The following is a 15820-nucleotide window of genomic DNA, read 5'->3' as shown; positions in this document are numbered from 1 at the left end:
TGTTATCAAATCTCTTATGTTAACCAGGTCCAAAGTGCATCATCTGTCTTATGTCCCCCAACATTCCAACAATCCTCATCATTAATATAGTTCTATTCTGTTTGAACCAAGGGTCTCAAGCGAGGACAGCAGTATTCTCTCCAATTTTTTACTGCCTCAAGTTCCTGACGGGGATAGATTTGTTTCAAGTCAGGAGTTTCCTTTTCCTCTGGCTCTGTAGAGGAATCAGTATGATGTGAATTCTTAGCAAGTTCCTCTCTAAGGGCAGCTCGCAACATATAGATCTCATTTCTATCTTCCTTTAATTCTTTCTGCAAAATTTCAACTAGGTTTTGAAGGGAATCTATTCTTGCTATTTCCTCGTTTCTTTGCTTAAAAAGGGTTTCTATGGCTGCTGTGAGACAAGCTGCCAAAACTGAGCAGAGGATGGTTTTATTTTTGCCCAGTTTAACTTCTGTTTCATGTTGTAAAGAACAAATTCTATCTATGACATTTTCTAAATTAAACCAGCTGTTCTCTGCCCAAACCTCCCCCCTTGGAGAAGGCGTGGCATTCTATTTAGCAAGCAGAGCAGAAAATTCAGAAATTTAACTTTTGTGCTAGAGTTTTCAGTCATTTTATGAAGGGACCAAAACCATGACAGGGAGGTGCAAACTTAAGTTAGACAATCTCACAGCCTTTGCTGTGCTCCCCTTTGCTTCCCTGGCTGGGTGAAGAGACCAAATCTCCCTGGGAGGCCCTGCTTAGTTCCTTCAAGTTGTCCCTTCCTTCCCAGACAGTCCAAATTCACACATAAACAAAAACAGTTTCCCCTTTTGCGCTAAGAGATTTTTTGGGAAATTCTAAAGACAGAACCCTCAATAGAGTATGGGGGCGTATTTCACCTGGGCGTGCACAGTTTGTGGGAAATTCAAAGAGCTTTCCTTGCTTTCCAGCTTCGTTCAACCCTTTCGCGATGAGGGGCTAGGTGTGGCTGAAGCAAATCGTCCTTCCCCTGTTCCAGACTACAAACAGCCTTGCAGACCCTTCTGTCGATCAGAATCCTGTCCATGATGCCAATTTAATGTCACGATCCGCTCATACCAATGGGGGTGGTGATGGTTGGTTAACTGATCTGGGAGTGCAACAGACAACACGGAAAGGGGATTGCAGTATCAATCCAAACAAATGCACCTTTATAGAATGACCACAGCAAATGCATGAAAGGAATTAGGGAGAGGAAAAGAATAGAAAAGAGGGGGAGAAAGAGAGAGGGAGTTGTCCTAAGCTGATTATATGATGCTTTTAACCCCAATCATCTTGTTCTGTTTATGCTGCATCATAAGTTTGGCACCTTTAAGACTTGTTGCAGAGAGTGAAGGGGGGAGAGAAGAAGCAGCAGTTTGTTTTCAGACCCTGCACTCACTCCTCCACATTCCTGCTCCTGGACTGTGTTGTCTGGGGATGAACAGACAGTGGGACAGAGCTCTCCTTTGCTTTTAGTTAGTTTTAGCTTGCTGAGGCAAGGAAGTTCCCTGGACTGTGGTTTCTTTTCTTTTTTCCCTTTTCTTTGGACCTCTTGAAACCTGCTCTGGACTGAACACCCAGAAGAGCACCGGCAGCTAGCACCTGTGGCCCACCAGGCCGGGCCCGGCCCGCAACATTTCCAGCACCGGAGGGACTGATAAGAGCCTGTGTGAGCTGAACTGCAACCGAGGGAGGGGACTTTCTCAGTTTGTCATGTCTTTTGGAGCAACAAGGGGTTTTATTGTTCAATATTGTTTAGGTTTTATTGTTTAATAAACAGGTTTTTTCCACCTCTTTCCAAGGAGCTATTTTCTCCTGGACCGGTTGGGGGGAGTGTTGCAGTGTGACGCCATTTCCTGTTTCAGGAAACAGGAAAATCCCTCAGGTGTTGGGATAGGTGAAACCTGTCCTTTCCCCTCCCCCTTTGCCCTCCTGCTAAGTGCTGTCCATCAATGTTAACATTCCAGCAGGGTCATGGTGTGGTTGGCAGAAGTTCAAAAGATGCCCCTCAGGTCCGGGCTCATTGGCCTGTCCAAGTGTCTTTATCCTTTGAGCCTTCCCCTCCTCCCACCTGGTTGGTGGCTCACCTGTGCCTTCCCCTGCCCCTGTCCCCGGGCTTAAAAGGAGACGGGACCATGCGGTCTGGATTCTGTTGGGAGCTGTTACAAGATTCAGAGGTCTGTCATCCTGGAATAAACTCTGGATTAAAACTCTACAGCAGAATCCTCTCCTTTTTCTCTTCACCGTCCCCTGAACCTTTTCCACCAGAGGTCAACTGAGTTTCTACTATGCCTGGATTTGTTGCGAGTGCCTAGCTGCAGGATGCAGCCGGCCAAATGTATCTCTGAGGTGAAACATCACAGCTGCCGCCTTTGGCCCAGCAGCAAGGGTCAGACGAGCCCAGGCACGTCCCACCCGGTAATATTGGGATTAATATTTCATAGGGGAGGGGCCAAATGAATCTGCTTTCCTAGAGGAGCCCCTTTGGGGGTTCTCCCCAAAATTTGCCCTGAACCAAGACAGGAGTATAGCTACCAAATGTGGAGAGACTAAGTCCTCATAGTCCAGCCGACAGAGTTTGCCTAGTCACGTTGGGAAGATAATGGCCCTGCCTGGTTAACTCAAGGTTAAGTCCTGGTGAACTCAAGGTTCTATTATAGTCCATTGCTGAGGGGGGAAACAGAATCTTGAAATGGCTGAGGGGGAACAGATCCAATCAAGAAGAAGAAGTCTATTGAAATTGCTGAGGGGGAAAAAGGTATTGAAGACGGGTACAGACAGTCCATGTTCTCAGCAGGATAAGTCAGTAGCAGCAGTGAGTGGGACCCACTGTTTCAGGACTGCTTTCTGGGGGAAACCAGTCTAGGTCCTGTAGGCACATCTGTAGGCAACACTCAGCAGGCATCCTGCTTCAGTCAGGCCAGCACCCCTGCATCAGAATTACAGGTGTCTCAGTCTCAGTCCTTGGTAGGGGGGCTTCAACCTCGGTGCCTCACGGTGGTAGTGGAGCAGAGGAAGGATTTTCCATGGGGGGGCTACCAAGTTGCCCCAGCAAGTTCATCTGGCCAAGAGGTGGGAAAATTCCTGGTCTATTGTCGTGAAGCAGGTGCAAGCATATAGGCTGGGTCGCCCTTTGGCAGGCCCTGCTAGAAGCAGTCACTGAAGACACAGCTGTGAACAATCACTTGGCAGGCCAGAATTCTGCTCAGGGGCCTCAGGATTTTTGGTGTTCATCCATTACTGGCAGGCCAGAATTCCCATCGGTGTCTTTAGGGTCCCAGTGTCTGTCCTGGGAATGGTCGTGAGGCAAATGAGGGGAACTTTAGACTGTCTTTCACACGTATCAGAAAATCTATTTCCTGAACTGGCCAAAAAGAATGCATAACATTTACAATTGAGGGGGAAAAAGAAAACCAAACTCAAAGCGTTGGAGCAATATCATTCTAGAGAATGCCATGTCTCTATGAAAAATACAAAAAAATTTCTGTTTTCAAACGCACCCACAAATCACCATTTTGCATCTTTTTTGTTGTTGTTGTTGTTTGTTTTAAAGCTCTGGCACTTATCTGATTCCTTTTTGAGTTAGTTCAGCTCATTAATCTAGTAAGAAAGCTGCTAAAATTAAACGGAAAAACCTATGGGGAACAGGATGCCACTTCAGCCATGTTGTAGGGAAGCATTAGGTCAGCCTTCTGTCTTGTAGAAATACGTCTGTCATATAGGAAAATCACTGCGTAGCACTATCTTATTTTGAACTTTCTCATTGCTACTGGGTTCCTGAATGATCAAGATGGTTTAAACCAAACAACAGCCAGCCCTCTAAGATACTCCCCAAACTATTGCAATGGAATAACTTGATCAGGTGAAGAGCTCACTATGCAAAAGCTGAATATGATGTCAAGAATGCTTTGTTGTGGATTACCATTGTTTGGGATCATTTATCCCTTACCCTCCCATGTAGGTATAGGAAAAAATGAAGAAACCACAAGGCTTTTACAGCTGTTCTTGTATTTTGGGATAGTAAGGACTTGGGTTGGTAAACAAAACTGTGGTGAGTTTTACTATTGACTTTATGGCTGTTTCACTTTGAATTAACTGCTTTGCATTTCAGCTTACCCATCAGTATAATGAGAAGAAGAATATCTTCCTTCCTGCCCAAAAGATGTTGAATTATGCCTGTGATGTCACGGACTTAAAGACGAAAACCATTGTGATTGAAAGGAAGTATTGGCATGCCACAAGGTAACTGGAGTGAGCTGTCTTTCCTCCTCAGCTTCACTGTGATAGTAGAATTTTAATTAGCAGTTCCAAAACTTTGTCTTAGCATAGTCTGGTGACATATCTCAGTAGAGCAGTGTCCTAGGGTGACTTTATGATGCTTGTATCCCCAGCCATCTGTTCTGTTAATGCTGGATATTCTATTCTCTGCCTTCAAGACTGCTTCTGAGAGCAAAGGTGGGGAGAAGAAGAAGTACGGAGTTTGTTATCACAGGCTGCACTCACCTTCTAAAAGCAACACTGCTCCACATTCTGTGCTGCACTGTGTTGTCTGGGCACTGATGGAGCAGAACAGAGTGTTCTTTGCTTTTCAGTTGGTTTAGCTGGCTGAGGCAGAGTTTTCCCTGGACTGTCTTTTTTTCTTTCCCTTTTCTTGGAACTGTTCAAACCTGCTCCAGACTGGGACCTGGAGAGCACTGAGAGCTTGCACTTTGTGGCCTATGGGGGCCTACTCTGGGCAGCAGCCTTTCCCAGTGCCGGAGGGATTGATAACAGAGCAAGCATCCACAGGAGAGACTTTCTGAATTTGTTGTCTCTTCAGAGCGGCGATTGAGTTTTGTCATCTGGTATTGTTCATTTTTTGTGCTGGGGGGTGCTTTCCCTGTTAAATAAACAGATTTTTTCCACTTCTCTCAGAGGAAATGTTTCCCAGACCAGTTGAGGGGAGGGGCCGTGTAGGTGGGCTTTCTGGGGGGGGGCCCCCTGAGACATGAACTTTAAAGAAATTTAGGGATTTTAGAGGAGCTGAGGTTTTAGTCAGAGATAAGCCTTATTAGAGTTTATCAAAATAAATAGGTAGGCCTTGATGAAGTTAAGAGTTAGTAGTTAACTAATAATTGATTGCTTGTCAACATCATGTTTGCTTAGCTGGGTTTATCATGAAGAATACAGAAACTCATAAATAGCTTTTAGGAACATAAGACAATTGTAGGCCACCTCTGTTCTGAAACCAATTGAAGATGGGGAATGGGAGTTCTACCAATGGGTTCATTTGTCATATTTGCATTGAAAATGTAGAAAGTTCAGAACCAGGAAGACTTCATTTATTTCCTCATTTTGGAACCCCTCCCCATGAAAGGGACCACCGATTCATTTTGAGGAACAAACTACACGTGCTTAATAGCTTTTGAACTGATTACCATACGAAGTGAGGAATGATGGGATGTACCTAAATTATGAACATGTATTTGTCTTTTGGGTATTCAATACTTGTATAGATAAAAAGACTCTGTTATCACCTCTAAATCACAGCGTGTATTTGGGAGCTATCCCGCACGCTGCCCAGCGTTGCAATAAACATACACTTTCTAATTTTGAACTGTTAGGGAGCCTTTGTCCATCACAGTTGGATATCAGTACTAGATCAATATTTTTAATAAATCACCCCTTCTTGAGGATTGCTGCCAAATTTGCCCTCAACCAAGACAAGCAGGATCTGCGACTTCGAGAATGATGGAATCACTTTGGCTGGAAAAGACCTTTAAGAACATTGAGTCTAAATGTAATTAGCAAACACAACCATCAAGAAATGTTTTGCTGTCTGAAGAGAACATGGTTTATCTGGTAAGCTTTGCAAGTATTTGTGTCATCGCAAGCACGCATGTCCAATGCATTAGATGGGTATATAATAAGAAACCTGTGCAAATCAACAGAATGATTCTCAGGGTAGGATATTGGCATGTTTCATCCTTCTTCCCGACTTCTTCCAATGAATTACTTTTACAAAGTAAGGATTGGAATTGTTACTCTTTTGACGGTTCTTGTTGTATTACTGACATTTTTGGCATAGGAATGCCAAATAGGTTAATTCACCTAGTTTTTCCGATAAAGACCAAGATTGAGTGTTGCTTAAGCTGGAGGCAGAAATATTTAAATCTTCCAGCCTCCTTCTTAGTACCTAATTTCTATTACAATATCAGTGCACAATCTTGTCCCTTAAGGTCCAGCTAGCTCAGTTTATACCAACAGGGTGACTTTAGTAGGGCTCACGTGATGCTGCACACAGAAGCCCTCAGGGTGCACCTCTAGCAGACAGTAATTCATGCATTTGGACCATCCCAGTGCTGACTTTGGATCACCAGAAGAGTAGAACTAGAGAGATTTGATGGAGAGCTCTCTGGAGGAAGTGGCCTGAAGAAGACAGCAGAAATCCCATCTGTGTGTTTGTACAAATAACGTGAATACCATTTACAGGAAAAGATCTTCAAATCGATCTAGCTTTTTCTGCAGATTATTTGTCAACTATATGCATTACATGGACAGTTCCACTGAGCATCTGAAATACAGCTGCATTTAAGTGGATTGATTCAGGGTTGGAAAGCAGTGAAATAAAGCTTTTCAGGAATAGCTGACATCCAAGTCCCGCAGAAATTTACCTATTTTAATGTCCAGATGCTTTTTAAAATAATGGGTGACCATTTAGCTACCTAATAGCTTTAATCAGAAATACCAAGAAAATTTTAAACTCCCATCTTTTATAGCTTGAATATTTTTCTTCGTTTATTTCCTGGTTTCCAATTCAGGTCTACAAATCGTATGATTAGGTAATGAGAACTCATGCTGTATAAAAATATTTCCTGCTATACTTCCAAGTCAAGGCCATGTTTTTCCCGGAACTGTTTAAAAAAATAAAATTCTATCTGGATTCTCTCTAGCCCACACTCATCATTATCTAAAATCATTTAAATATTGTATTTTGACTTTACATGGTGCAATTATATTCAGAAATCCAAGGCTCTATTGTTAGATTGTTTGTATGGTTTTCTGGCAATTCTAACTTCCCACAACCACTCTTGGCAGCTATATATTTTTGCAGCAAGGCATCACAGGGGTCTGTGAGAAGTTTGAATGTGAAGCAGAGCTAACATTAAAATACACGGGACATACTCGAAATATTTCACTTCAGAAAGTTACAGTTTGCTTAGATGGAATGAAATATGAAATAAATGAACCTCACACAACATTTCTAAATCTTGGAAATCTACTACCTGAACTTTGAGTCAGTTTGCAGGACAGGACTCTGTAGAAATGCAAATGTGAAGTCCAAGGAATAGAGCAGAAGGTGTATTGGGCAGGGGTACAGAAGATTGCTCTGAAGGGTGATGTAAGCAAGATTGCATCCTATCAAGATAGCAGCTGCTTCTGCTGGTGCCAACATAGAGAATTTGCGCCACCAGCCTAGTTTTCTGGGGACATTTGACCTGTACACTCTTGAGGGCTTGTAGATGTGAATGAATCTGTCCTTTGATCTGTTTTTTTCTTTTCAATGTCTATGACCTGACTTGCTACTGTGTACTGTACTGTATCGTTTTATAAACAGACATGTTTCATCTGTTTGAAAGCTGTAGTTGAAAGTGAGCTTGCAATCATGAGTTGGCTGTCAAAAGAATTAATTTTCTGCTTTAAGCAAAATATCAGTAGAAACAGTCCATCCACTCCTATGATACAGATTCCTTCTGAATTTACAGGGTAATTTGCATCAGTGAGTATCATGCATGTGCAATAAATACACCTTGCTTGGTTTCTAATGATGATAATAGTCCTCTTTGTATTACTCTAAGGATTGAACTCACCATCATTATTTTCCTGTTCTCATTGAAGTGTAAAGGAAAAATAGTTTTGCATTAACCAAGGAGTAAAATGCATGGATTTAGCATCATTCTTGCAAGTAGTCCTCGATTCTGAAAATACCTCTCAGAAGCTGCATCAAATGGGAAAGCTAGACAGATGGCAGAATGCAGAACCTGCCATTTAGGATCAGGTACAAAATAACACCCAAGAAATTCTTCATGGATGCTGCATAAGTACAAAGATGCCGTTATTTAAAAGAGAAAAATAGTCAATGTGAAACGTGTTTGATGAATAAAAAGCTATGCTAATCAAGAGACCACAGTGCCAAGTGTGCTACAAGGCTTTTTTGTAATTCACATCATTCCCAGCATGAAAAAATACTATTTTTATTGTAGATTGCTTAAGAGTGCACAACAGTTTGGAAAAAAGTGCTTTGCTTTTTCTATTCATAGGAACTGTGTATCATGGTAAGAGATACTGTAGACAGGTTTTGGAAAACAATGTTATTTTGAAGATTCATTCTATTCAGAAATACTTCACATGAAAAAATTTGATCTGCTCTCCATCCTGAAGACTCTTAAAGGAAAATGTCTTTGTTGCATTCTCTTCACACTAGTTCAGGAGCTCAGTCTTACCTGCATTCTAATGCTTTTTTATGTTCCTGATGGCATGGCTTAGACATCCTTGTCTCCATTACCATCATGATTTCCAGATCAAGTGATGAGAATTTTTCTTCAGGACTGGTGAAGTTAAGTGTCATAACATTTTTGTCAAGTCAGTTTGAAGGGGTTTTTTTGCCAAAGGAATCTCTTCCTTCCTAATGAAAACCATTGGCAATAGCAAACCTACTCAGTTTTTCAGGAAGTCAAATAATACATCTCCACTGTACAAGGTCCTCCCTTTGTTTTTTTTTCACCAGAAGAAAACTGCTGTTTTCTTCTTCTTCTATCACCTTAGACTTACTTTCTTCCAAAATCTTTTTAAACCTTTAGATTTCTCTTTATAGCTAATTACTTTCACAGTGGGCTATAGCATATGTATTTGAAAAGACCATTTGTACATATCCAAATGGCTTACTTCTATTCTATTAAGAAATGGCTGTACTTCTATTAAGGAAACATAAAGGTGCAGTAATATTTTTTCTTCTACAAAATTTAAAAAACCCCAACTATTAAAAATGATACCAGCAAATGATGTCTGTAAGACTGAGGCAGGAGGCTTTTTCCAGAACAATGTGCAGTTCTTCCCAATTCTATTTTTCCCTCCGATTACTTTGTACAAAAATAGTTTTACACAGTCTTCTAATAGTGGCATGTTACTAGTGGGGTAGAGTATTGCCCTGCCAGCATTGGAATTGACTCGACTGTAGTTGTGTTCAAATCTGCTGATGAGACAAGGTTTTTTTGCTGAACGCACTTCAGCAAGCAAGAGAGCTTCTTCGTCTTAAGATGCTATGAGTCCCAGAAGAAGATGAATGAGGTGATGACATGCCTTGTGTTCTGAAGAGAGATCAAAACTTATTGCTGGGGTCACCCCCCCTCTTGGTACAGAAAGCGCACAGAGGGCTTTGAAGCAGCACTTTCACCCTCTTTGCATTCACTAGTAAATCGGAGACAGAGCTTGCCCCAAGGTTTGGGCAAAAACACTCTTTTGATGCAACTCTTCACCAGACAAAATCTCTGGGAAAATTTGCAGTGGCAGAAAGCAAGCCCTTCCTGGGAAATCTACTGAAACGGTTCAGAAGTTATTCCCATTCCCTGTTGCTAACCTCTGCTGTCTAGCTGTCCCATATGTTTGGGACCATGTTGAAATCATTCTAAACAATGGACTGACGCTGCACTGTTGAGTAAACATAGGTCTTTTCCATAGGTGTCAGGGAAAAATATTTCTGTTGGTAAAAATGATAGAAAACAATACCAGCATGGGAGAAAAACAAGTACATCAATAGAATGAAGATGCCCAGAATTCTCCTTTTGAAGTTACACACAGTCAATATTTTCTCAAGAAGGTTGTGAAACTTAATAAGGAGTACAGTCCACGTGACTGGTGCACAAGTTCATGTTTCCAACTTACAAAATACATATTATTAAAAGAAAAATGTTCTGCCTTGTAGAAAAGTAACCCATTAGGAATTTGATCAAAGATAGGATTAGATCAAGTATTCCTACAAGACAGTAGTAGTACTAGGAAAAGCCTTTTGGCGTCTATTTAACTACAGGAAACTTGAGAAAGCAGAAGAGTGTCCTTCCCTGCTGCAAGCTGTACTTCCTAGTTGCTAGTGCTGCTTCAACATTGTCTAAAGAAAACTTGCCAAAATAAGACTATTGTATACACGCAACTGTAACTATCCATTCCGCTCCAGCTCATTTTAACTAGCAAGTATGAGTCACACACTCTAATGGAATATTCTAATGCATAGATAGAGTATACCTTCACTAATAAATGGGGACTCTGGAAAAAGGACCAAATGCAGATGAATTTCAGGGAAGGAAATTATTGGAGTGCTAACTGCAGTCCCTCGACTTCACAAGAAATGATGCCTGGTAATCCCAACCAGAAACATATAGAAATCCATTTTCAAATGGGTTGCATCTATGGTCCTCTGTTCTTCCTATATGAAGAAACTGGTTTGAATCAATCTTCAAAATAGTATGCCTAAAGACCTTAGAAGCCTCCAATTCTTTTCTTTTTTTTTTTTTTTTTTCCAGAAGCAACTGTCTCAAAACCTTTTTAAAGCTGACATTTTCCCTTAAGATGCCATATTTTAAAAGAGCACCTTGTCATTTAACAGGGTATTCCAAACATCATTTACAAGTTTAGACTGAAAGTAACACTTTTCCTAGTAATCTTTCCTTTTTTGCAGCTCAGTGCTAACATAGGCAGCAAAGAAGAGAACAGACCACAGCTCTTTCTGGAGCATCTTGAACAAATGCCCTTGCCTATGTTCTAATCATTCACTTCACCAAAAGACCTAATGATGAAGAAAAGGTTGTGAAAGCATTACTAGTAGTGCTACATGGCAATGTACGGGTGTGATTTCTCAAGTAGAATTTGTATCACATAGATGATACTTGGCAAACAGCAAATGAAGGGGTTTTCTTCAGCTCTCAGACGGATGTTACATGTCAGTAATTTAATAAAAAGATAACAAGAAGAAGGTTATTTTTTAACATGTGAATTTAATTACACCCCTGCCATGGACATCTGAATCTTATGAATAGACAGTGTCTGATTTAGAAAAAAATAAAGAATTATCACAGTTTAAAGAAACATAGGATCATAAACCCTTTGCTGATGGAACGTAGCCTATTCATTGGCTGAAATGAAGCAGGTAGACAGGACATATGAAATATTGTTTTGTGGATCAAACATTTATTTTCGAAAGTGATGCTGACAGATAGTGAACTCACCAACTTAGATATTGCACGGTAGATAAGGGTACATAACTTGCTCCATCAAGTAATCCCTTGGAACCATCATCCAAGGGGATTTTCCCCTGCATCTGTGAAAATATGCCTACCTTTTTCACAATACTTCTGCAGCAGCATTGTTAGGCCTGATCAGCTGCTATGGAGAGTGAATTATCGGCGGCAAGGTGACTGGCCAGGGGAATTTGCTTCAATGGATTTTGATCTCTCGGATATTTTGCAGACCTGCTTCAGCCCTGCTTGTCAAAGACAGCCTTTAAAGGGTGCCAAACAATTGTTAGTCTGTACTGGGCCATATGCTCTTTATTCTCTCCCTCAACTTCTCCATCGCCTCTCATCTGTTTCACATGAGCTATGTTCAAGGTCCACAGGCTACTTTTCACAGAATCTTCAGGCCTGATGCAGTAAGAATGATGACTAGAACACAGCTGGGATCAATTTTCCAGTTTGCATAAAATGCATTCTGCACACAAATCCAATGAGAAGGTGTTCCCCCTATGCCCAGAAAAACCTTCACTAGTACTAGTGTTCTACGTAAACTGCAACTTAGTCTGAAAGAAAAGCTTTTTTCTGAGAGTGTCTAAGAGCTTTGTATGAAGCACAGATATTTGATATATGCAATTTTGAATACCAGAGGAAAAAGAAAACGGCACAAAGCTTTTAATGGCACTGGTTTTAATTTTAAATTCCATGCACCTTTTCAAAAAGTGTCAGCTCAAACGCCCATCCACATATTTTAGTCATCTGTAAGTCAGTATTCATAGAAAATGTGATTCAAATCAAAAGAATTTCAAACCTTTCCTCAAAGTTTATATGCCTAGATTTAATACTTCTGACACATATTAGATGAAAGGAAGACATTTTTTACTGTGGGGGTGCTGGAACACTGGAACAGGTTGCCCAGAGAAGTAGTGGGTGTCCCATCCCTGAAAGTATTCAAGGTCAGGTTGGATGGGGCTTTGAGCAGCAACACTGGAGACTCTTGATGGTAGAGAAACAAAGTTGGAATCTAGAAGAAACTCAGATTGAAGTATAGGAGCACGTTTTCCCTCAGCTCTTGGGGTAAAATCAAAGTGTTACAAAATTACCTTGATCTGTGATTTTCACTACTGTAACAGGTTAATGAAAACTATGCAGAAGATAGCAAATTTTAAAAGAGAGAAGAATTACAGCATAAAATACATGGGATGGGTTTCTACACGGGACAAAATCTCTGTATTTCAACACTTCCTCATGTTAGGATTTCATGAAGTGCCAAAGAAGGCGGCAAAATATCATTCAGGACATTATTTACTGGAGCTCAGCCTGGCCTTTAGTAGGAATTGGGTTTGAACATAATGTAGATATACCACACACTTTCCCTTCACTGAAAAATTACTGTTTACAATGAATAAGCAATGAGGATATGAAATTGACTGAAAGCATCTTAAAAAGGTAAAGTATTTCATTGTAAATGATCTGTGATCCAAATAGTTCTTCCACCTTAGTGAGGGACAAAAGAATTCTTCCATATCATGATGGTTTAAAATTGTATAAACCAATGTTTTCTTCTGAAAGGATATTATCTATTTTTTTCTATTTTTAGAAGAAAATATTCCTAGACATACAACACATGAGAACAAAGTAATTGTAAAGAAACAAATAATATGAAAATATTCCCTACATATAATTAAATGAAAAGCTGTGTTTTAAATAGGAAGTAGATATTAAACAGAATTTTTACACCAGATATTTGAATTGTTGCACCAGCTATTTTGCCCCCAAAGAGAGGTATTTAGCATTTCGGTCTTTTCCAAGGTGTTCATCATCTGCTATGCTGACCTCTGTGTGGGCCTAGGTGTGTGTGGAAGGGGGGCATGTGAAGGGGAGTGTGTATGTTTGCTTAACACTTGTTGTGGCAGCTTCATGCCTCAGCTCCATCATTTCTTTTAGAAACTTCACAGAGAGTGGCTATGAAGTTTAATATCAACAAGAGATCAATTCCCAAATCATCCATTTTACCCTACCTTATAAATCATATGCTTTGTTGCATATTTTATCAAATAGACTTTCAAGCCACATGGAGAAATGAGAATGTGGAGAATCCCTCCAATGTCTTGCAACTTTTATGCAAATAGAGTTTCAAGAAAGCATAATTTCTTTTAAAATACATCTGGGACAGGCATGATGGTGGTGTCAAGCTGTTGGGGTTTTTGTTGCTGGGAGAAGTTGTACAAAAGGATTGGTCTTTACATTGACTAGTGACTGAATCAAGTGCATGAATCCATTGGAAATTCAACTGGGGGTTCCTTTTTCTAGCAGATTACTTCTAGAACGAGCTTGCAGACTGAAGCTGACTCTTTTGCTCTCTTTTTGTTTCTTACCTATTTTCTTGGCTTCTTTACCACTATCTACACAATTTTGGAACTTTTTTCCCAACTAAAATTGTTTCATAGTCTGATAATTAGGATACATTTTTTACAAGGAATTTTTAAAAATCTTTGCTTGAGTTAAGAAGGTTAAGGACTAAGGTCTTTTTCTTACCTCATCAATATTGCGATGGAATTGATAAATAAAGACTAACTCTTTCTTTTTATTTTCAACCCAAGTAGATAGTTCCCATACATTAATACATTTTGTGGACCAATATTTGCCATTCTGATGTAAGTTGTCCCTTCTTAACAATATACATTCTGTGACTATGTTGACAACACTCTTGGTGAAGATCCTAATTGGTCTTAAACACACATAGGGAGAAATTTGCTCAGCCAGTGTCAGTCTTAAGCATGCCTATCAGAAGATCTTTCTATAGCTGGGGAATTTTCCCGTGAAAGGGATTCAGTTATGGAAGAGACACTTATCCCAGAGTTTTGCATTCTTCTTGAGCACTACTTAAGGAACTTAGATCCCATGTCCATTTGGATCTCTCTCTGCACAGATCTTTGTCATGCCACTGCTTGAAATGCATCTCTAAGAGAATTCATTAGCACAGAATGAACGAGAGTGGAAGGCGTCAGTGGGGCTCACCAGGTCCAACCCCCCTGCTTAAACCAGGATACCTAGAGCCTCTTGCCCAGGATTATATCTGGGTGTACTTTTAATGTCTTCAAAGATCCAGGCTCCACAATCTTTCTGGGCAGTCTGTGCCGTGGTTCAGTCGCCCTCACAGTAAAAAATCATTTGCTGATGTGCAGAGGCAATCTCCTGTATTTCAGTGTGTGCCTACTGCCTCTTGTCTTTTCACTGAGCATCCTTGAAAAGACACTGGTTCCCTCCTCTTTGCACACTTCTGGGATGTATGTGTGCTGCCACCTAGATAAATGTCAAAAACCTTCCTGAAGCCCAGGCAGACAATATTCCCTTCATCTACCGGGCAAGTTGATTCATCAGAGGAGTTTAAAAAGTTGTTCAGCATCAAGTTCCCCTGGTAAATCCATGCTGACTAGGTTATTTTGTCCTCCTTCATGTGCCTGGCAATGCTTTCCAGCAATAGCTGCTCCATCAGCTTCCTGGGGATAAAAATGACGCTGGCTGGCTGGCTTGTACTTTTCCAAGTCCTCCTAGTTGCCTTTTTCCAAGATGGGTGACATTTGCTTTCATCCAGTCTTTGGGCACTTTCCTCAGTCACTATGATCCATCAAACATCATTAGGAGTGGCCTCAGAATAACATCTGCTAACACCCTTGAGACCTGTGGCTGCATCTCAACAGGGCCCGTGGACTTCATGGAATACGTACCAATTCAGTGACTATGCCCATAAAAGTTTGCAAGGGATAACAGAACATATTAACAGCTACCTGAAGAGTGAGTGAAAAACTATGGAAGCAATCCAAAAGGACAAAGACTTGAGTTCCCTTTTCAGACAAAGCATCCTATCGTGGAGCTGAGCAGCTTTAGATCTAGGGAAGCTTCCCCTCTGAAAGGATGCAGAAGACATTCTTTTACCCGTATCCACTAATAAAATGTATTGACCATTCACTTGCAATACAAAAAAACCTAAATTCTTTCCAAAATTGTTGCCGCCTAACTAGACAATCATGTACTGGCTGGGTATTCCCCTAACAGATGACAGCACCTGCTTGATGCCTCTTATGCCTACAGACTATTTGAATTAGGTCATTTGAGTGGGGATTACCGGTCTGGGAACTTTCTTTCTGATGAATTTGGAAGATTTACTGAAGCAAGGACCTGAAGATGAAAACTTCATTTCCCATCAGTGCACTTTAACATCCACGGCTGTAATGCCATTGTTTCTCACCAACTGAGTCAAGAATTTATGACTACAAAGTGAATCAGCTCCAAAAGGCAAGATAAAGGCTGGAAAACATTCTCTCTTGGTAAAGCAAATGAAGTGACTAAATTCTAATCACTCGCTGGCCTAAAGCTTCAAGGAGGGGGAGGTGGACCAGGTTTCCTTCCACTGCCGTTCTCTTTGTCACCTCAGTGTTTTATAGGGGTATGCAGACATTCAAAAAGAGAGCTTTGCTGAATTCATAAAATTCAGTCTTAAAAAATAACTTGAGAGCAGCTGAAATGAAAAGAACAAATAAAATGCAATT

The sequence above is a fragment of the Agelaius tricolor genome, unplaced genomic scaffold (assembly GCF_023055355.1).
Source record: "Agelaius tricolor isolate 1412-34295 unplaced genomic scaffold, bAgeTri1.0.p SCAF_52, whole genome shotgun sequence".
Taxonomy (NCBI): domain Eukaryota; kingdom Metazoa; phylum Chordata; class Aves; order Passeriformes; family Icteridae; genus Agelaius; species Agelaius tricolor.
Note: the sequence above shows the minus strand (reverse complement) of the source record.